Consider the following 23,062-nt stretch of genomic DNA (forward strand, 5'->3'; position numbering starts at 1 on the left):
TTCTTTTCTGAGTTGGGTTTATTTAAGTACTCAGATTCTTTTCTGTTAATCTGTGTAATTTATACTTTTTAAAATAATCATTCCTCTCATTTAGATTGTAGAATTTATGGGCAAATAGTTGAGCAAAGTAAATTCTAAATATTGCTTCAATTTTTTCCTCATTGGAGGTTAGTTTGCCCTTTCCATTTTTGATATTGGTAATTTGGTTTTCTTCTTTCTTTTTTGTAATCAAATTGACCAAAGGTTTATCAATTTTATTGGTTTTTACATAAGACCAACTCAGTTTTATTTATTAGTTCAAAAGTTTTCTCAGTTTCAATTTTATTATCCTCTCCTTTGATTTTCAGTATTTGTAATTTGGTATTTACTTGGGTACTCAGGGCCTGCCCTGAGCTGTCACCTGGAGCTTACCTCCAACCGTTTTTACCGGTCTTCCAATGGTTCTGGTCCCCTCCTGTGGGGGAGGGGAATGACAAAATAATTCACCCAAGGAGGCTGCTTCCTGCACTTTATTGCTTACCCCAGTCCTCCCGACCTTCCCGTGTTCCCCCTTACATACCCTGCCATAGCTCCTCCCATGTTCCACCCTGGAGGCAGAGCCAGCTCTGTAAGGGGTGTTCCCAGCACCCAAAGGCAGGTTCTCACCCCCTGGTGTCTCCAGGCTCACCAGGGGGCCACAGTCCAGAGCTCAGCTCTCTACAACTCGCCCTTTTTGTTTAAGCAGGGGTTGTGTCCTGCACATCGGGGAGTTGTGGGGATGCAAGGAGGAAATGCAAGTCAGCCTTTACGTCTAGGATAGCTCGTCTGATCAGTGCGCAGATACAGCACAGCAAGCAGGGGAGGCAGATGCAGGTCAATAGCAGGAACGCAGCAGGAACTATAAAGGTGGTGAGCCATTGAAAGTTCACCAGGCTATCAAGCCAGTGGATGAGCTCATTGGCTTCTCGAGAGCATTGTTGCTGGAACTCGGCACTGGTGTTCTGTAGCTCTTTAATGAACAGGGCTAATTGATGTATGTCCCCAGTCACACTTTCTGTGAGAAGGGTGCCCTGCAGAGCGGTGCGCACACTGTCCCAGTCGCCAGGGAAGGAGGTGTTGGTTCCGTTAACAGGCAACGGAGTGACGCAAAGCAGGGCATATTTATGGTGGCATTGTAGCTGTATGTAAAGTTGGGTAAGCTGAAGGTTATCTCCAAGCCACAGGACTGTGGTGGCAAGGGCTCCTATGGAAAGCTGGAAGTGGGTATTGATGGAATTTTGGACAGCCCAAGCACCCAGTTCTTTTTGCATAAAGGTTTGAAGAGTGGACGCCAAGACGTCTAAGGTGTGTTGAAGTTCCTGGATCTGGAACTCCTCGTAGATCTCCATAGCATGGTTCAGGAGTCCTAATGTGGTGCCACCCGCCTCTTGGTGGGTGCGGGTCAAAGGGGTTCGTTGGGGGCTTTTAGGCAATACGTTGCCACAATTCATCAGTCGTTGTAAGAGCAAAAGGTTTGGCTTTGACAGGAAGCAATTGGTAGGGGACTCGCTGTACCAGGAAGATCAGGCGGTCTTTATACTGGACATCCATAGTGTCGGTAAGGGTTGCACTGAAGCAGGTGACACTGTATCTGGGCAGAGAAGGAAAGCTTCATCTGGTGGGGTGTGCACTGAAGCGTGAAACTGGTAACAAAGCAAGTCCTTGCCCTCGTTAAGATGGTGGCATGTACTGTTGGAATCTCTGAACACTGGCTTCCAAGTAATCCATGTGAAGTCATGGCAGTGGGTCAGGGCTTTTCTGGAGTTAAAACATGGCCATATCTCCACTGAGGTGTTCATGGGGGCAAAGGCAAGTCCCACTTTCCAGATCTCCGAGTGTAAAGTCCCATAGGGGGAGGCTACAGGGGCAGGGGCTGGAAGCTGGCGGTACCTCTTGTATTTGGCTACATGGTCCCAGAAATGGAGTGACACATTGCCTATAGTTGGTCCACAAGAGAACACACTGGTGGAGCAAGCCTTGTAGGGTTCCCATATGTCTCCGCTTCCTTCTAGACATGGGGTTGGGGCATGGGTGTGATTGAAATATGTAGAATACTGGTGATATGACTGTCTCTGGGCCTGGGTACACTTTATGGAGTGAGGTATGGCAAGCAGAGATACATTAAGTCGAGCAGTATGATTGTATATGTCTTGAGTGAAATGTGGATTGGAAGTAACTGTAAAGTTCACAGCTGCAAGCAGTACGTGGTGAGGTTGGTGAGGTTGGCCGCTGTGAGGCAAATAGGCTGTATATAGGCTACAAAAGTCATGGGGCCCCCGGAAGGTGTGTGAAGTGGCGGCCTCGGGAGTTCCCATCAGGGCGCCCTGCTGGATATAATCTGAGGGGCTATCTCCCACTAACTTAGAGGCATTGCCTCTGGCAAAGAGCTTCGAGGGTCCATTCCCCCATCCCAGCACTCTCACGGTTGGAGGGGGTCTTTCATTACTGCCCAGTAGTGCTGGCCTTGTTCATCTGCTCGTTATCTTTGGGGGCTGGTGAGGTTGTACCATTTGGAGTGCACAGCTGAGGCTTGGGTCGTGGAGAGATTGAGTTGCAAGAGGAGTAGCACAGCCATTTTCCTTGCCCATTTCCTAAATCTCCTGGTGCCCCTGACGACTTCGCTGTCGTCTCATCATCTCCGGCTCCAGTTGCGGCCAGCCCTCCGAGTTGTCCTGGTTGGAGTTCTGCTGTCCATCAGGTTGGGACCCACCGTTGGTCAGCCTCTGTTCTGCCATCTGGTAAAATACAAAGATGACCCTGTCCTCTAATAACAACTGTGCCGGGGCCTTCCCAGCCCCTGGTCAGTGACTTCCACATCACCCGCACACCTGTTAAGCAGGTGGAGGGATGGGGGTCAGAGAGGGATAATTTGGTCTTAGGACTAGAGGGGACAAAGAAGCGCAAAGCGGGCATGGTGTTGTCATCCCGAAAAGTTAAAAAATTGTAGGTGAACACCACCTGGACCAGCAAAGCGCCAGAGAGGCATCCCCCAGATCCCCCTTTTTGTTGAACAAGGAGAGACTTGAGGGTGCAACTGGCACATTCCACAATGGCCTGGCCTTGAGGATTATAAGGAATGCCAGTAACATGGGAAATGGGGAACTCAGAACAAAACTGCGCAAAGGCGCGGGAAATGTAAGCTGGACCGTTTTGGTCTTAAGGACTCTGGGGGGTCCAGCGAGGGCAAAACAATGAAGGAGGTGCACTGCAATGTGACGGGCCACTTCACCAGGGTGTAAAGAAGCAAAAAGAAAATTGGAAAAGGTGTCAACCTTCACATGTACGAGGGATGAGCCAAAATGAGTGACGTCCATCTGCCACACCTCATTGGGGTAGGTACCATGAGGATTAATAGCGTGGTCCTGTGGAGGTGGGTGAAAAGGGACACAGGAGGTACAGCGCTTCACAAGGGTACGAGCCTCCTCTTTGGATAAGCCGTAGAGGAGGCGTAAGGAACGGGTGGACAAATGGAATTTGGAGTGAGCTTGCTGAGCATCAGCCATCATGGGGCACAGTAAGGCCTTGTCCACCACATCATTACCTTGATAAATAGGACCAGCAAGACTCAAGTGAGAACGAACGTGTAAAATGTAAACGGATTGAGCGCGAGCACAGAGAAGGGTTTGCGTGTCAACAAACAAAGAGGCCACCGGAGACAGGCGGGGATTGATAGTCGCAGATGGCAAGGCAGAAAGGGCCGCAGCACAATACTGGCTATCGGTTATAAGGTTGAATAGGATGGCTGGAAAAAGCCGAAGAGCTTGGCAAATGACATAAAGCTCCTTTTTCTGGGCGGACGTGTGAGGAGTGGAGTAGACCTTAAGCAGCTTACAGTGTGGGGCATAGACAGCTGCGTGACCATTCTTTGTGGCATCAGTAAAAACATTAGGGCCCGAGACGGGCTGGGAAGACATGACACAAGAGGGAGGAGATAAAGGTAGCGCAGTCCACCCCTGAAGGAGTGGTGGCAAAATTAATGAGACAAAAACACACATAGATAGGAGAACAGCCCATTCTTCATGGCGGTCCACATAAAGGCGGAGGACCTCCTCACCAGTGGGAAAATTGAATTGCGGGTACATCCCAAAGATTTGGAGACCACGTTGGGCAATGTCTAAACAATATTGTGCCAAAAGGAGGTATTTATCTGGAAGGCTTCTGTTTGCCTTCTTTGGGTACACCCACTCTATTGTTCCGTGTTGTTGGTACAGACAGGCAATAAGGGAGTCAGGGTTAAGCAAGATGGCAAAAATGGGGCTACTAGGGTCATATTGTACAATGTAGCCGTCTGATCGATGTTGGATGTCAGAAAGGGCCTTCTTGGCCGCGGGAGTCCACTCCCTGGGGAAGGTAAGGTCACTATCTCCCCTTAGGATGTCATACAATGGTGTCATGAGGTTCTCGGGGATGGGCTTTGTGGTCCGCAACCACTGGAGAGAATCGATCAATTTTTGGAAGTCATTCAAGGTACAGACCTTCCAACAGTCAATAATGGGTGGCTGCCATGAACCACAACCATTCTGCAGGATATGGCCCAGATAAAGGTATGGGGCAGTATTTTGTATCTTATGTGGTGCCACCTGGAGGCCATACTCCACCAGACATTGCAGCGTCTCTTCTACAAGAGCTGTTAACTTGGTCACATCTGGGGAGGCCAGGAGAATATCATCCATATAATGAAGGATGACAGCATCTTGGGAAGGTTTCTCTTATCGGGGCTATGACAGCTTCTACATAAGTTTGGCACATAGTGGGACTGTTAGCCATCCCTTGAGGAAGGACTTTGAACTGGAATCTGTGAGAGGGACCTTGGAAGTTAAGGCGAGGAATGGAAAAGGCAAATTTATGTTGGTCCTCGGGGTGCAAAGGGATGAGATAAAAGCAGTCCTTAATGTCTATGATCTGTATATGGTAATTCTTTGGTATAAAGGCCAGAGATGGCAAACCAGTCTGTAAAGGGCCCATGGACCGCATGCATTGATTGATGGCACATAGGTCTATTAACATCCTCCATGTGCCAGCCTTTTTCTTAATGACCAATACAGGAGAATTGAAGTTACTTGTAGTAGGTTCTATATGGCCCGCCTCTAGCAAGCCCTTTACTATCTGTTCTAAGGCGGTGAGCTTTTCTGCACTTAGGGGCCACTGTTCTACCCACACAGGGATCTGGGAAGTCCATTCGATTTGTGGGCATCTCACCACACGAGTAGCTCTGATCAGTTTTTTGCCATATGTTCTGGGGTGACTAAACGCACCTGCATTTGTTCGAGGACATCTCGGACCCAGAGGGCTGACGACAGCCCTGCTATCCTTAAAGGCCTGAATAGTCCAGTTTGTTCTTCATGAGTCCAAGTCAAGTGCCTGGCCTCCTTTCTGGCTATCTGGTCTCCTACTCCAGCGACCGTGAGAGATAAGGGCTCAAGAGGCCATGAGGGAGCCCATTGTTCAGCATTTATCACGGAGAGATCTGCTCTGGTGTCTAACATGCCGAGAACAGGGCGTCCTTCTACCATAAGGGTCATCATAGGCCTCTGCTTACCTACAACTTGGCACCAATTTATGTCTAGGGTGTTCTCTTCAACCCATGGGAGGCCGATGCTGTGCCCAATGGGTGTCCCCGGGGGTAAAGTAACAGGATAACAGTGGGTGTTGGTGATGTAGACAGCGGAACCCCCTGGCAGTAATTGTGTATGTACTATGCCGGGAAAATACCCTGTAAGCCCTACTACTAACCGGGGGAAGGAGGCTGAAGAGATGTGGACTGCTGTCGTATCCCATGGCTTAAGGACAATATCTGGTTCCTCTCCTTCCCCTTCTGCTGAGGTACACGTTAGTACTTCAGTTGTTGCAACTCTTGGCAATATCTTTCGTCCAAGCCTGTTGGGAGTGGCTGTGGTCCTACGTTGGGAGTGGCTGTGGTCCTATCGGAATCTCTGGGGCTACTTGGATGGGATAGCTTTGAGGGTGCCTGGGTTGGGGGCCCCCACAAGGAGGGCCCCTCTCCCGTTTCCCGGCACCGAAGCACTGTACTGTCTCCTGCTGTGGCACCGGCTGGCACGGTGCCCCTGTTTTCCACAGGCCCAACAGCTGAGGTTGGGGTCAGACCAGCACTCCTTGCGATAATGCCCAGGCCTGCCACAACGGAAGCAGTTTCCAGTATCCCTCCTTCCGTTTCCGGCATCCCGCCTGCCATGAAGGCCGGAGACTATCCCCTGAGCTAAGGCGGTAGCCATAGCAGTCAGCTTGGGGTCCTCGCCAGGCGTACTCAGGAGGTGGTCGACCACGTCTCCCAGAGAGGCAGTCGAGCTGAGACTTGCCAGTGCCTTCTGATACCGGCCTCTAAGCCCCTCCTTCACAATTTGGGTGATGACCAATTCAGTGCCTGCTCCCTGGCCAAAGAGGCGCTGTACTGTTGTTTGGACTCTACTGACGAAGTCAGTGGGGTTTTCCTCGGGCTGCTGCTTCAGGCCTGTAAGCCTGGAGCGGCCTTCTCCTTGGGCCTCTACATTGGCAAAGGCCTGCAGAGCACAGGCAGTGACCCCTGCAAACACCAACGGGGCATAGTCGTGTTGGCTCTGAGGGGTTTTCCACTTCCCATTGCCTGTGAGCATCTCATAGGCATCATCAGCATTAGTAAAGTCCTTTTCTTCAATGTGTAGGTCGGCCTCACTTTTACACAACACCTCCCACGTTATATACTGGCTAGGAGTAAGGACTGTTTGTGCTACATCCTTCCAATCTGCGGGGGTCCATGGCCAGGTGGAAGTGGCGTTCTTCAGTAATTGGGAAACACATGGGGCTGAAGGGCCGAATTTCGCCACTGCTTCCTTTAAGTCTTTGAGTAATTTAAATGGTACTGGCTCATGGGTTCTTTGCCCCCCTGGGGCATCCCTTACTGGGAACATTCGCGGTACAGTGTCCCATCCTTCCAGGGTCTCCCCCTTTCTCATAACCTCCTGGAGGCTCCTAGTCACTACACTCCCTCCAGGGGGCCTACTACTATGCCCAAAGACAAAGTCACTGGGCATCACCAGTGTGGCCAGATCAGCAGCAATGTCCTCCACCCCTTCCTCTCTGGGGTGGTGTTTCACTGGTTTGGGCCTTGTGCCAGTGCCGGAGGTACTTCTGGGTTGTTTAAGATGCAGCACAAGGGAGCTGGGTGACGTGCCAAGCTCGGGGCGGGGGGAGACTTCCTGGCTGGAAGTTTTGCTGCGCCACAGCCCTAGGCCGTGTGCCATCTTGCTGCGCCACAGCACCCAAAGGACATGAGGGTGCAGTTGGCTGGGGCTTCCCTTCCTCCTCAGATGTTTCTCCTAGGGAATCCCCCACTTTGGTTGCACAGGTAGCTGCTACAGCAGGGCACGGCGCCCTTGGAGGACTATCTTAATCAGCCTGTACATGGTGAAATCCATGTCCATTAACATACCAGGCGTGATCTTTTCACAGGACGCCATCTGTTGGCCTACCAGCTTCCAATTGTTCTTTGTTATCCCTGAATATTCTAGCCATGGGGACACCTTCCAAATATGCTCAACAAAATCTCGACAATGACTTAAGTGGGGCTTAATTCCTTCCTTCTTACACAGCTTATATAAGTGACTAGCAAACACTGCCTTCTCCTCTGGCTTGATCAGTGGGATACTATACCCCATCTAACAGCGAGGCGCTGACTAACAGCGGCTTGTTCCTGCTCCCAGCTGGGCTCTCCTTTCCCGCCAACAAACTCTCCTTTCCCGCCGATGAACGGGGAGGCGCAGACATACAGTGACTTCTGCCTGCTGCCCAGCAGCAAGGCTCTCGTGCTAGCTGCCAGCGACTTCTTCCCTCTCCCAGCCAGGATCTCCTTCCTACCTACTTGCTAATGGAGCTTTTGGTCCTTCCCCCCAACTATGGGGGGCCTGTGGACCCTGTTTGGGCACCAGCTGCTCGGGGCCTGCCCTGAGCTGTCACCTGGAGCTTACCTCCAACCGTTTTTACCGGTCTTCCAATGGTTCTGGTCCCCTCCTGTGGGGGAGGGGAATGACCAAACAGTTCACCCAAGGACGCTGCTTCCTGCACTTTATTGCTTACCCCAGTCCTCCCGACCTTCCTGTGTTCCCCCTGTGTGGGATGGCTCAGGTCCCTACATAAATCAATTACTCAGAGGCCTCTCAAAGTGATGACAGAAAAGAGATTTATTCGATTCTCGAGAATCTGGACAATCCTACAGCAGTTCACCTGGAGTAGGAAAGTTGAAGACAAAGAAAGGGCAGTGATTTATATAGACTCTAACGCAAGTCCCTCCCCCCCACTGACCATTATTCTCATTAGCTGAGAATATGATCTTACATTCTAGACACAAAATCTAACCAATCCCTTTTGAAATGAAGACATTGAAGAATTAGGTAAACTTTATCCAATCATTGAGACCCTATTGTACTACACAGTTTTATATCCTTATATGGAATTATTCTGTTCTAAAAATATAGTAACCTTGAGCCTCTCAGTCTTACCTCACCCCTGGGAGAAGAACTACAATCTGAGAAGTCTTCACTAAACCTACCCCACTCACCCCTTATATACCCTGCTGTAGCTCCTCCCATGTTCCTCCATGGAGGCAGAGCTCAGCTCTGTAAGGGGCATTCCCAGCACCCGAAGGTGGGTTCTCACCCCCAGGCGTCTCCGGGCTCACCAGGGGGCCACGGTCCAGAGCTCGGCCCTCTACACTTGGGGATTTTCAATTTGTTCTTTTTTGAGCTTTTTCATTTGCATGCCCAATTTGTTTAACTCCTCTTTCTCTATATTATTCAGGCAGGCACTCATATATATAAAACCTTACCTAAGAACTGCTTTTACAGTATTCCATAGCATTTAGGAGGTTGTCTCATTATTGTCATTCTCTTGAATGAAGTTGTTGATCGTTTCTATAATTTGATGTTTAACCCATGCATTCTTAAGGATTAGATTGTTTAGTTTCCAGTTAGGTTTTGATTTATATTTCCATGGCCTTTGATTACATATAAGTTATATTGCATTATGATCTCAGAAGGATGCATTGACTATATCTGCCTTTCTTCACTGAATTGTGAGGTTCTTATGGCCTAGTATATGGTCAATTTTTTATATGTGTCATGTACCACTGAGAAAAAGGTATATACTTTTCTATCCTCATTCAATTTTCTCCAGAGATCTATCATATTTACCTTTCTCAGAGATTTATTCACTTCCTTTAACTTCTTTCTTGTTTATTTTGAGGTAAGATTTATCAAGTTCAGAGAGAGGAACTAGCACAGTTTCGCTGTCTATTTTTTTCCCATAACTCCCTTAACTTCTCCTCTAAGAATCTGGATTGTAGCTTACAATACAGCTTAAGAATACAGCTTGTAGCATGTATGTTTAGTAATGAAATTTCTTCATAGTCTACGGCAGGATATAATTTCCTTCCTTTTCACTTTGGATTAGATCTGAGATTTGGATTGCTACCCTTATTTTGTTTTCATCAGCTGAAGCATGAAATATTCTGTTCCAACGTTTTACCTTTAACCTGTGTGTATGCCCCCATTGCACATGTGTTTCTTGTAAACAACATATTATTGCATTATAGTTTTTAATACATTCTGCTATCCTTCACCATTTTATGAGAGTTCAACCCATTTACATTCACATTAATGATTACTATCTGTCTTTCCCTCCATCCCTTGTCCCCTTGTTTATACGGTTAGTTCTCCCTTCTCTCTTCCCCTCCATACCAGAGTTTTAATTTTTGGCCACTACCTCCCTCAGTCTTTCCCCTGTTCTTTCAGCTCCCCTCCCTTTTAATCCCCTTCTCCCTTACTACTTCTTCCCTACCTTTGAGCCTCCTCTCCCTTTCCTTTCCCCCATCCCCTCTTACTGCCTATAGAGCTAGTTGCATTTCTATACTTAACTGAGTTTGTTGCACCCTCCTTGTATCCAATCAGATGAGAGTACCTCTTAAGCAATGCCCTTCTCCTTTCCCTTTCCCTACACTGTAATATATTTTTATGTCACTTACTGTGATAAAATTTATTTTTTTCTGCTACCTCCTTTTCACATTTCCCGTTACAATCCCTTAAACCCTTAAATCACATTTGTTATCATCACATCATTTAATTCATACCCACTTCCTCTATCTATGTATATCCTTTTTATATTTCATAATAAATATACAATTCTCAAGATTAACAAATATCACCATCCCTCATATGCATGTAAACAGCTTGCCCATACTAAGTAACAAGTTGGTTTTTTTTTTCCCTGTTTACCTTTTAATGCCTCTCTTGAGACTTGCATTTGAAAATTGAATTTTCTATTGAGTTCTGGTCTTTTCATCAGGAAAGTCTGCAAATCCCTTATTTCATTGAACGTCCATCTCCTTGCCTGAAATATTATGCTCAACTTTGCTAGGTACTTAATCATTGGTTGTAGTCTCAGCTCCTTTGCTTTATAGGATGTCATATTCCAATTCCTTTATTCTTTTAATTTAAAAACTGCAAGGTCCTCTGTGATCTTGACTGTAGCTCCTCGATATTTCAATTGTTTCTTTTTGGCTGCCTGCAGTATTTTCTCCATCACTTGATAATTCTGGAATTTGGCAATGATATGCCTCGGTGATTTTAGTTTGGGGTCCCTTTCAGGAGGTGCATGGTGGATTCTTTCCATTACTGTTTTGCCCTCGGAATCTAGGACTTCTGGGCAATATTCCTTGATGATTTCTTGGATGGTATTATTCAGGCTATTTTTTTCATCATGACTTTCTTGTAGACCAATAATCCTTAGATTTTTCTCTCCTGGATCTATTTTCCAGGTCAATTGTTTTTTCAATTAGCTATTTTACATTTTCTTCTCTCATTTCATTTTTTTGATTCTGTTTGACTGACTCTTGATGTCTCATAGATTCATTAGCTTCTACTTGACCAATTATAATTTTTATCAAATTGTTTTCATCAGTTAACTTATGAATCTCCTTTTCCATCTGTCCAAATGTCATGTTAAGGAGTTATTTTCCCCAGTTAGGTAATTCCTTTTCCATTTATCCAATTTTCCTTTAAAATACTTCTGTGATTTATTTTTTCATATTTTTAAATTCATCTGTCAGTTTTTCTTCTATTTTCCTAATTTTATTTTAAAATCCTTCCTGAGCTCTTCCAAGAAGGCTTTTTGTGCTTCAGACCAGTTCATATTTCCTTCTGAAGTTTCAGATGGGAGTGCAGTTTCAAAGCTTATGCCTTTGGTATTTGTGTTTTGGCTCTTGTCCCCATAGAAAGATTCTATAGTCTTCTTTTCTGCTTTGCTTCTTACTCATGATAATCACCCTTTTACTGGCTTTTAAATTAGATCTTTGTGTCTGTGGCACAGGAACTGTCCTACAGTTCTTGTGCCTAAAACTTGAAGCTTTGTGTGTTCTGGCCTCTGGTTCTTTAAGTTAGAAGCTAAAATGCTGCAGCTTACCTGATGCTGAGTTGGCTGGTGTTGGGAAGCAGAGGTCACATGAGATCTTTTTGGGTTTCTCTGCATTTAACCTGAAGCTAGCTCCTTAACTGTGGGGGAAGAGTGGTCTGGCCACAGGAGGTCTCCTCTGGTGAGCTAGAGCATAGGCAAGCTCAGCAGTTGGTTATCCCCTCTATGCTAGTGCCTTCCCTATTCCCCTTTGCTCCTGAGGCATGCTTCAGGTCCTGGCAGTTGGCAGTTGCTGGCTTCATCCCTCCAGGGCTCAGGATCTTCTCGTTTGTTGAGGTGGGCTGTTTGGGACAACTCTGATCCTGCACTGGTCCCCTTCATTAGTAGCAGGAGGGATCCTCCTTTGCATCTTCCTAGCCTCATAGGCTAAGAGTCTGTTTACCCCTTCTGCTGCTCCCACTGTTTCAGGTTTTTCTCAGGGAGATATTCTCTGGGCTCCTGAAGCTCAGCAAGGGGAGGGAGATAGCAATTACCAATCACTCTGCCATTTTGGCTCCCTAATTCTGACATTTGAATAGGTAGAAGAGCCTAGACAAATCCTAACCTCTCTGTAGCTGAGTTTGCTCATCTGTAAAATAGAAATAAAATATTTGTACTATTTAGCTCACTCTGTTATTATGAGGAAGTAATTTTTAAATCAGTTCAAGTATTTTTAAAATCCATTTAAATATTTAGTTCCATTTTTTTCTCTTCTTCCCATCCTTCATCCACACATTGAGAAGGCAAGCAACATTTTATATGAGAAGTCTTGCAAAAGATATTACCAGGGGCATCCTCCTTAAGCAGAGGGTGTCCCCCTTAGTGGGAGTCCTCCTTCAATGGGGTGACATCCCCCCCTTACTCAAGCATCTCCCTTAATCCCCGAGGCTGCCACCCTTTAGCTGGGGTTTCTCTTAAGTGTCAGGGAGTCTGCTAGATGTGTTGGTCTTGGTACGTTGCGTTGTGTGTTAATCCCAATGAATGTTTTTATTGATTTGGAAATTGTATGAGTTAATTCTTTTGAGACAAGTTTGCAACCCAAAATTTTGGTGTGCATCCTGAACCTCATCATTTCTGATACCCAGTTTTAGGCTTGTCTTCACCTCAGGGCCCTCATCAAATTGAGGTAAGTCCATTCTTTCCCTTTACGGACAGACTAGGAGTAGTCTGGAGTCTCTGCACCCTGTTTATATGTTCTCACTAAATGGGAGTTGCCCTGCTTGAGGATTCCATATTTTCCCTTCCCCATGGGAAGCTAAACCCCTTTGCCTGGTTGGAGTCTCCCGGTTGCACAGCCTCTGTGCTCAGTTTTGGGGCCTTTGTGCCCTGTAGTAGGTCTTTGTACCTTGTTTGCACATTCTCCCTAAGTAGAAGATACTCCACTTGAAAGCCCTGTTTTTCTCCTCTCATGTGGGACACCAGATGGAATTGAGTAACTCAAAGGGAAAGTGAGTTGTTTTGGACATATGGCACAATGGGGTGTTTTCCTTCCACACAAGAGACTTCTCACTAGGCAGTTTTTATTTGTCTGTTTGTTTTTTTACAAAATTAGAAGAAATTTTTTCTTTAAGAACACTCTTCTTCCTGTGATCCCAGCTATAGCCTTGCTGAGGCTATAGTGAAATTTTTGCAACTAAAAATATCTTAGAAGATTCTGGAAGTTTTGAGATTAATCAGTAAGGGGTCTGAAAACTGCCCGTTTTAAGACTGTAGGATAAAACTGAAACTTTGTCCCTGACTTCTGAAACACCTCCTTATAATCACAGATTGGGCTGAGGGAAAGGTGGTGATGGAGAGTTTTGGGGGCTTGGGTCCCTCTCCCCCACCTGGTGATGAGGGGGCAGTAGTTTCAGTGGTGGCCCTGTTCCCTTGGGCACTCTGCAACTAGACACTCTGGATGGGGCTTGGGAGGGTTGCCCAGGTTTGCTGTATCCTCCCCAGTCCAGTCTAAAATCTGATAGGTCAGATCTCTGAGGGTCATTGTTCCCTGGGTCTTGTTGCTGGCAGTTCATTACTGACCCTAGGATTAGCCACCCCAGATCCAAGGCAATACTAAACTAGAAATATGAGGTAAGAAACAAGCCAGCTTCTGCATTTAGTAAGCCCACCGTTCTCTCAAAGATCTTTATATGCAATGATTTGGAAATGTAATTAACGCCATCTAAGGTTTATTGTTGATGCTATTATTTTATTTCTAAATTGTATTGTAAAATCTTATATATTGTAAAATTTGAGTGCTCCTTGTGACCCAGAAATGGTATTAGCAAAGAAATTTTTAATCTGAATTTTGTGGCATGGAATTGGGCTTTTAAAAGAATATGATAAAAATAGAAAGCTAAGAGGAATCAAAATGCAAGACACCTCCTGTTTCAAGTCCCTCTTGTTTACATTTATAAAGGGGGGAGCCTGTGCTCTTGTTAGCACATCATCTTGTGTTTACATCAATAAATCAAAGCAGGATGATACATAGGTTGCGAACATCCTTCTAAAGTCTCAATGGTTGAAGGAAATCGACAGTCAGCTAGCTGTTCCCTTCTGGATCACCTGGTTCTTAGCTTTCTAACTCTCCTGTCCCCAGTCCTCACTCCATTATCTTTTATTGTGGTTGTTTTTTCATGTTCAGACCTTGCCTGGTTAAACCTTCTAACACAGTTTTTGCCCTCCAGCAAAGTTCAGTCAAATTTCTGATGGCCCTGTGGATAACAGTCTGAACTAGCGCCCCTCATCAATGCCCTATATTCAATTCCAGTCAACCTATCATATGGACCCACTGATGCAGGAACAAGTCTATGCCCTTTGTGAGCCTGAATTAGTTCCAGAAGATGAGATCTCCACCTATGTCCCCAAATGAATCTGAGTCCCCACTGTTTCAGGGGAAATTGATGAGGAATCTATGACCCTTGCTTGACCTTTTTACCAAATGAATGTGTGTATACTTTTTTTTCATTTTTTAAATGTTCTACAATCACCACCAAAAAGCTTACATTTTTACCCCCCTGCCCACCCCCTACCACCCCTCTTTCTCCCCAAGACACTACACAATTCTATATATGATCTACATATACTTTCCTATTGAATATGTTTTCAATATAGCCATGCTGTATAGACAAACTAAAATAAATGGAAGAAATTCTATAACAAATCGAAACATAATACACACACACATACACACACACACACACACACACACACACACATACAAATACAGACATGATCTGCTACATTCTGCAAATGAATTCCATAGTTCTTTCTCTGAGTGTGGAAGGGGTTTTGCCTTAGAAAACCAGTGGGAATTATTATTGTTTCTTTTTAAGTTCTTGGGTTATTATGAAGTTCCAAGTCTACCAGAAAAAAAACTCTTGCATACTGTAATTGTTGTTGTGCACTAAGTTCTTCTAGTTCTGCTGCTTTCACTCAGCATCATATCATATAAGTCCCTCCAGGACTCTCTGAAGTCTTCTTGTTCATTATTTCTTATGGCTCAATAGTACTCCATTACATTCATATACCTCAACATATTCAGCCATTCCCTAATTGATGGGCATCCCCTTGATTTCCAGTTTTTGGCAACTACAAAGAGTGCTGCTATAAATATTTTTGTGCATGTGAGACCCTTTCCCATTTTTATGATCTCTTGGCGATACAATCCTAGCAGCAATATTGTTGGGTTCAAGGGTATACACATTTTTGTAGCCCTTTGGGCATAGTTCCAAATTGCTCTCCAGAGTGGTTGGATGAGCTCAAAGCTTCAGCAACAATGAATTAGTATTCCAACTCACCCACATCCTCTCCAACATTTATCATTTTCCTGTTCTGTCATGTTTGCCAATCTCACAGGTGTGATGTGGTACCTCAGAGTTGTTTTGATTTGCATCTCTCTATTCAAAGGTTATTTAGAGCATTTTTTCATATGATTATAGATATCTTTAACTTCTTCCTCTGAAAATTGCCTATTCATATCCTTTGACCATTTACAAATGAGCAATGACTTATATTGCTGTACATTTGAATGAGTTCTCTATATATTCCAGAAATGAGGCCTTTATCCCCAAGATTACCTGTAAAAATTCTGTCCCAATTTACTACATCCCTCCGAATTTTGGTTGCATTGGGTTTGGTTGTGCGGAAACTTTTCAGTTTAATGTAATCAAAATTATCCATCTTGCATTTCATAATGCTTTCTATCTCTTCTTTAGTAAAAAAAAAAAAATCTTCCCTTCTCCATAAATCTGAGAAATACACTATTCCTTGGTTTGTCCAGGGTATCAATCTTTACACCTAGATCATGTATCAATTTGTACTCTATTCTTGTGTACAGTGTCAGGCATGGGTCTATGCCTAGTTTCTCCCACACTGTTATCCAGTTTTCCCAGCAATTTTTGTTGAACAGTGAGTTCTTAATCCAAGCAGCCAGGGTCCTTGGGTTTACCAAACAGGAGGTTGCTATATTCCTTGCCTACTCTGTCTTGAGTGCTAAGTCTATCCCACTTGTCTACCTCTCCGTTTCTTAGCCAATATCAAGTGATTTTGATAATTGCTGTTTTATAGTACAATTTGAGAACTGGTAGCATTAGGCCACCTTCCCTAGCATTTCTTTTCATTAGCCCGTTTGATATTCTGTAACTTTTGTTCTTCCAGATGAATTTTGATATTATTTTATCCAGCTCTAGAAAATAATTATCTGATAGTTTAATTGGTATGGCACTAAATAAATTAATTAATTTAGGTAGAATTGTCATTTTTATTATATTAGCTCGGCATACCCATGAGCAACTGATGTTTTTCCATTTACTTAAATCTGACTTTATTTGTGCAAGAAGTATCTTGTAGTTGTGTTCATACAGTCCCTGGGTTTGTTTTGGCAGGTAAACTCCCAAGTATTTTACAGTGTCTACCCTAGCTTTAAATGAGATTTCTCTTTCTATCTCTTGCTGTTAAACTTTGTTGCTAATACATAGGAATGCAGAAGATTTGTGTGTGTTTATTTTGTAACCTGCAACTTTGCCAAAATTGTTTATTATTTCAAATAGTTTTTTATTGAATCTCTGGGATTGTCTAAGTATATCATCATATCATCTGCAAAGAGTGATTACTAACTTCTTTTGCCTATTCTTATTCCTTCAATTACTTTATCTTATCTAATTGCTACAGCTAACATTTCTAATACCATATTGAATAATAGTGGTGATAATAGACATCCTTATTTCACCCTTGATCTTATTGGAAATGCATCTAGCTTATTCCCATTGCATATAATGCTTGCTGAAGGTTTTAGATAGATACTGCTCATTATACTTGAATTTTTGGAATTCTCTAAGTATATTATCATTTCATTTGCAAAGAAGGATACCTTAGTTTCTTCTTTGCCTGTTCTAATTCCTTCAATTTCTTTATTTTCTCTTACTGCTACAGCTGACATTTCTAGTACAATATTGAACAACAGTAGTGATAATGGACATCCTTGTTTCACCCCTGACCTTATTAAAAATGCATCTAGCTTATCTCCATTGCATATAATGTTACCTGAAGGTTTTAGATAGATACTGCTCATTATTTTCTGGAAAGTTCCCTTTATTTTTATGTTCTCCAGTGCTTTTAATAGGAATGACTGGTATATTTTGTCAAAATGTTTTTTCTGCATCTATTGAGATAATCATGTGGTTTTTGTTAGTTTTGTTGTTAATGCAATCAATAATGCTAATAGTTTTCCTAATGAGCCTGCCCTGCATTCCTGACATGCATCTTACCTGATCATAACAATTATTCTCATGATAAATTGTTGTATTCTTTTTGCTAAAATCTTAGTTAAAATTTTAGCATCTATATTCATTAGAGAAATTGGTCTACAATTTTCTTTCTCTGTTTTGTCTCTCCCTGGTTTAGGTATCAAAATCATATTGGTATCATAAAAAGAATTTAGGAGGACTCCTTCTCCAATTTTCCCAAATAGTCTATATAGTATTGGAGTTAACTATTCTTTAAATGTTTGATAAAATTCATTTGTAAATCCATCCTGCCCTGGAGATTTTTCCCTAGGGATTTCATTGATGGCTTGTTCAATCTATTTTTCTGAGATGGTGTTGTTTAGGTGTTCAATTTCTTCTACTGTTAATATGGGCAATTTTTATTTTTTAAAATAATCTTCCATCTCATTGGATTGTCAAATTTATGGGCATAAATTTGGGCAAAGTAATTTCTAAGTATTGTTTTTATTTCCTTCTTATTGAAGATGAGTTCACACCTTTAATTTTTGATACTGGTAATTTGGTTTTCTTCTTTCTTTCTTTAAATCAAATTGTCCAAAGGTTTATCAATTTTATTCATTTTTTCATAAAACCAACTTTTCGTTTTATTTATTAGTTCAATAGTTTTGTTAATTTCAATTTTATTAATCTCTGCTTTGGTTTTCAGTATTTCTAATTTGGTATTTACTTGGGGATTTTCAATTTGTTCTTTTTCTAGCTTTTTCAGCTGCATGCCCAATTCATTGATCTCCTCTTTCTTTATTCATGTAGGCATTCAAAGATATAAAGCTTCTCCTAAGAACCGCTTTTGAAATATCCCATAAGATTTGGTAGGTTGTCTCATTATTGTCATTCTCTTGAATGAAGTTGTTGATTGTTTCTTTGATTTGTTGTTTACCCCACTCCTTCTTTAGGATTAGATTATTTAGTTTCCAATTAGTTTTTGGTTTATCTTTCCATGGCTTTTTGTTACATATGATTTTTATTGCATTATGATGTGAGAAAGATGCATTTACTATCTCTGCCTTTCATCACTTGATTGTGAGGTACTTATAGGTTAGTACAAGGTCTATTTTTGTATATGTGCCATGTACCACAGAGAAAAAGGTATATTTCTTTCTATCCCCATTCAGTTTTCTCCCAAGGTCTATCATATCTAATGTATCCAGAATTTTTTTCACCTCCTTAACTTTTCTTATTTATTTTAAGCTTACATTTATCAAGTTCAGAGAGGGGGAATGTGAGATCCCCCAATAGTATAGTTCTGCTGTCTATTTCCTTATGCAACTATTTTAACTTCTCCTCTAAGAATGTGGATGCTGTTCCACTTGGAGCATACATGGTTAGTAATGATATTTCTTCATTTTCTATGGTGCCTTTAAGGAGGATATAATTTCCTTCCTTATCTCTTTTATCTCTTTTGATTAGATCTGTTTCTGCTTTTGCTTTATCTCAGATTAGGATTGCTACCCCTGATTTTCTTACATCTGTTGAAGCACAATGTATTCTGCTCCAACCCTTTACCTTTACCCTGTGTGTATCCTCCCATTTCAAATGCATTTCTTGTAAACAACCTATTGTTGGATTATGGCTTTTCACCCATTGTGCTATCAGTCTCTGTTATGGGAGAATTCATCTTGTTCACATTCACAGTTACATGATCTGATGCTGAGTGAAAGGAGCAGAATCGGGAGAACTTTGTACAGAGCAACAACCACAGTGTGCAAGGACTTTTTCTGGTAGACTTAGAACTTCATTGCAATGCAAGGACTTAAAAAATTTCCAGCGGTCTTTTAAGGCAAAATGCCTTCCACATCCAGAGAAAGAACTATGGAATGCAATTGCAGATTGTAGCAGATCATTTTCTTTTGTATTACATTTTGGTTTCTTATATGATTTCTCCCATTCATTTTAATTCTTCTGTACAACATGACTATGCTGAAAATGTGCTTAATAGGAATGTATGTGTAGAGCCTATATAAAATTGTATGCTATCTTGGGGGGAGAAGGGGGAGGGGAGAGTAAGGGAAAGGGTAACAGGGAAAGAAATAATTTCAGTTGTATGGTAGTGATTGTGGAAAAAGTCCTCACTATGCTAGGGTATGTGGTGAGAGTCCTGGGGTTGGTGTTTGCCTTCTGCACTACACAAGGGCTCAGAAACTCCCACTGTTTTACTGCAGTGAGGCTTGCTGCTGGTTTTCTGGGATGCTTCCCATCCTGCAGTGTGTTCTCCTTTCACCCAAGTGGGTCAGACCTTTCTTGTTGATTCTCCAAAATTCTTCTGCTAAAAGATTGCTTCACCCCCTCTTTTTGTGATTCCAGGACTTGTTTTAGGGCTCTATTTTATGGGTATTTGGAGATGAATATGGGAGAGTTGCAGCAGTTTGTTGTTTACTTCACCATGTTGACTCCTGGAAGTTCACCCTTGCTTATGTCTTTAAAATAGTACAAAGAAATATCATTCTTAATGATAGTTATCGCTATTCAGTTCAAAAGAAAGAGAAGAAGGACGGAACAAAGAAAAAAAGGAAGGGAGGGAGGGAAAGCAGAAGGAAAGAGGAAAGAAAGGAGAAGAAGAAAGGGAGCAAGAAAGACAGAAGGAAAGTAAGATTTAAAAAATAAAACATATTTTTACTTCTGCTATTTTTCAAAAATATTTCTTAGAAGAGAAATGTTAACTATATGCAGTCATCCTATGCTATGAAAATCACATTTCAACAAACTTTTGTATTTTTTATTTCCAGCCATGTGGTTGTTGTAGGCTATTTTTTTCATGCCTGTGGTACAGTGATAATTATTCTCATCACAAGGAACAACACATTTGTAAAGAATTTTAAAGCATGGTAAGTGTTATTATGCCTTCATTAAAACTGCTAAATTTAATTATGAATACTTATTTAATTGACAGCGAATTTCAAGGCTTTATTTTTCACTTTCTGGAAAAAAATCCCTTTTTATTAAAGTTATCATATGCTTAGGCTTTGAAAATACATATATTATGATGTTTTGAACTGATAATAGTTTAATTATCACACTAAAAGGTTTTGTACAAAAATTAGTGGAAAGTTCACTGTTAGCTTCCTAAGACGCAAGAAACCTGGGTTCTTAACATCCTGTGCTTTTTCACTCATTACCTATATAATCTCAGACACATTGCTACATGTATAAGCCTAAATATCTTCCTCTGTAAGATGTTTATAATAATACCTGTCTGCCTCCTTCAGGTTTTGTTGGGAGTAAAAATACTCTTCTATGAGTGAGGGGTATATGCTGAGAAGAAACTATGCAGATAATTGGAGGAGTTGTTTATAAAAATGTTTCAGAGGCAAGAAAAGAAAGAGGAAAGCTGTTGTCTAATGCTGGAGTACTAGTTGGAGGATAAAAAATAAATTATTTAAGCATAAGTATCATAGTTTAAGAGGCAGAGCTGTTGAGAGGAATAAGTATTTCTGCATCTGACAACTTCATTGATGATTTGTACAAGACTTGAAGACTTCCTGAATGAGTCTTTGACTACAAATTCTCATGGCATATGAAAAATAATAACACGACGATAATACTGAAATAAGAAATATTAACAATGTTACTTTTAAAGTAATGAGTGGAGCATATTAGAAAATGAAGTCCAAGTTAACTACTTAGGACAATAAATATTTGTCTTTTTCAGAATTTGTTTAGAGTTGTTTTTACAACTATTTGACTGGGTTTAGGGGGAGAGCTATATCAAGTCCCTGTTTTTAATCTGACATCTTGGTTCCACCTCTTAGCCTACTTTGTAAAGTGAAAATCCTGGGAAGAAACAGTTAATCAGAGAGAAAGACTACAGAGACAGTCCTTCTAATCAATGAAGTCCAGGATTGAGGTGAAATTCCAGCATGAAAAGTTTCTGGAAGATTGTACAGAAAGTCCATGAGAATCAGTACTGTAGGCCAAGTAGAAAATGAAATTAATGTGTTGAAGGGAGTAAACAAGAAATATCTGTGCTATCTTTCATCATATATATGATCTGCCAACTTGTTTATTAAAAAATACAAGCTAAACTTGTTGAAGACATGCAAGATTTTACATACTTAATATAGATGCTGACAACAGTAGAAATGAAGAAAACATTTGAAATATATAAAATGTAGCAGATAATTAACTCATCAAGTTATAGTGTAAAATATCAGTAATGGAAGAAAAAAAGAAAATAGTTTGCATCATATGAGCAATAAGATAAAGGACTAGATTTTTTTTGTTGTTTTTCTTATTACCCTCAAACTACTCTAAAATAAACGTTTTTCACATGAGATAAAATAATTTCACCTGTCTCTACTATCTAAGGCACCAAGAACTCCAATAATGTTGAAATTAGTGGTCTAAAAGCAGAAAAGACTATTTCCTAACCCTTAACCCAATCACTCAGCTCCCCTTTTCTCACTGACCACCACTCTCTTACATTAGAACTGCACAACTAGTTTGATGGGATCATAACAAATCTCAATTCTACCTCTCCCTCTCTCAGTGCCACAGTGGCAAATTTGTGAAAGTGAAGGAAATGAAAAAAGCAGAAAATCATTCATACTGGAGAGTGGCATGGCAGTCCTCACTATTGTAAGAAAGCTCAGCCAGAGAGATGCAAAATAGAAAAATCTAGAATAGAAAATTAATGTTTGACTTTATGCTACTCCTTTAAGCCTAAGGAAAGAGCCCAGAATTGGATAATGGAATTATATTCCCCAAAATATCACTTTGGGCAGAAACCAAGCCTTGTGAAACATGAATTGCCTACCACGGAGAGATCTTTCAGATTTCTTTCTCCAGGGAGAACCTCAATCCAAAAACAATGTCAGAAAGTGTGCAATAAAAAAAATAATTGAAATAAATATCTGTGGAGGAAGAATTAAACATTTTAAGCACAAGTACATAAACCAAAACAGAAAATATAAATAATTGAAGGGGATATGGTCATCATAGCAGCTAAAAGAGTCCAGACATCTATGACTAAATATTAGTCAAAAGAAAAATGATGAATATCTAATGGAGCAGAGGACTGTGTGGATAGAAAAAAAGCATAGTGATAGATTTCCCAATGGTTTAAAAGAGAAATAAAAATTGTAAAAGTAGAATTTATGGTCAGTACAGCACACACAAAAAAATTTGAATTCATGATAGAAAGTCTCATCGAAAGAGAGAATAACTTGATTGAAAATGCAAAAAAACAATGTGGAACTGAAAGATAATCTGGAAGAAGAAAATAAAAAATAACCATAAAACATTAATTCCATACAAGCAAACTATAACTAATGTGAAAGACATGATAGAGAAAAAATTCAAAGATTATAGATCCATAAAAGGATAGGACAGATCAAAAAACCTCAAAATTCTAATACAAGAAATAATACAAGAAAACTGTCCAATAATCTGAACACAGAAAATGTGTTAACAGAAAGTATCCAGACCTGTATTTAATTCTTTGAGCATAAAAATCCACTTCAGTATGGCCCTCAGTCATAAATGGCTCCCTTCATTTCTTCTCCTTTCATCTTCTAAGTGCAAAAATAGTAGAAAAGAAGTCAGAATATCCTAAAAAATATGGATTGTTACTTTTCAGCCTCCTCTAAATATTAATTTAGCAGTTGACAGCCTAAATATGAAATCCTTATGCAGTGAGAGAATTGATAAACTACTGTCTATAATAATAAATAAATAACTGTTTGGAAGTACCAAATCATTTATTTGGGATGTTGTTATTATCAGCAAAAGTAAAAGATAAAGTACAGTTGAATAGAGTTCATGGTTCATGGAAGGCAAATAAAGGAGCTTGCTGAACAGATTCTATTGTATATCTAAAGATAATATCATTCATTGGGGTGCCTGATCAT

At 41.4% G+C, this 23,062-nt stretch overlaps 1 long non-coding RNA gene across 1 annotated transcript; it reads left to right on the plus strand.

The window, feature by feature from the left end:
- The first annotated feature begins 8,060 nt into the window (after window positions 1-8,060).
- On the plus strand, window positions 8,061-22,845 carry LOC140509476 (uncharacterized). The gene is made up of 4 exons (XR_011968774.1): window positions 8,061-8,655; window positions 19,687-19,802; window positions 19,943-20,041; window positions 20,966-22,845. It is a non-coding gene; the product is annotated as an uncharacterized lncRNA (long non-coding RNA).
- The last annotated feature ends 217 nt before the right edge of the window (window positions 22,846-23,062 follow it).

This window comes from Notamacropus eugenii, chromosome 6 (assembly GCF_028372415.1).
Source record: "Notamacropus eugenii isolate mMacEug1 chromosome 6, mMacEug1.pri_v2, whole genome shotgun sequence".
NCBI classification, from domain to species: Eukaryota; Metazoa; Chordata; class Mammalia; order Diprotodontia; family Macropodidae; genus Notamacropus; species Notamacropus eugenii.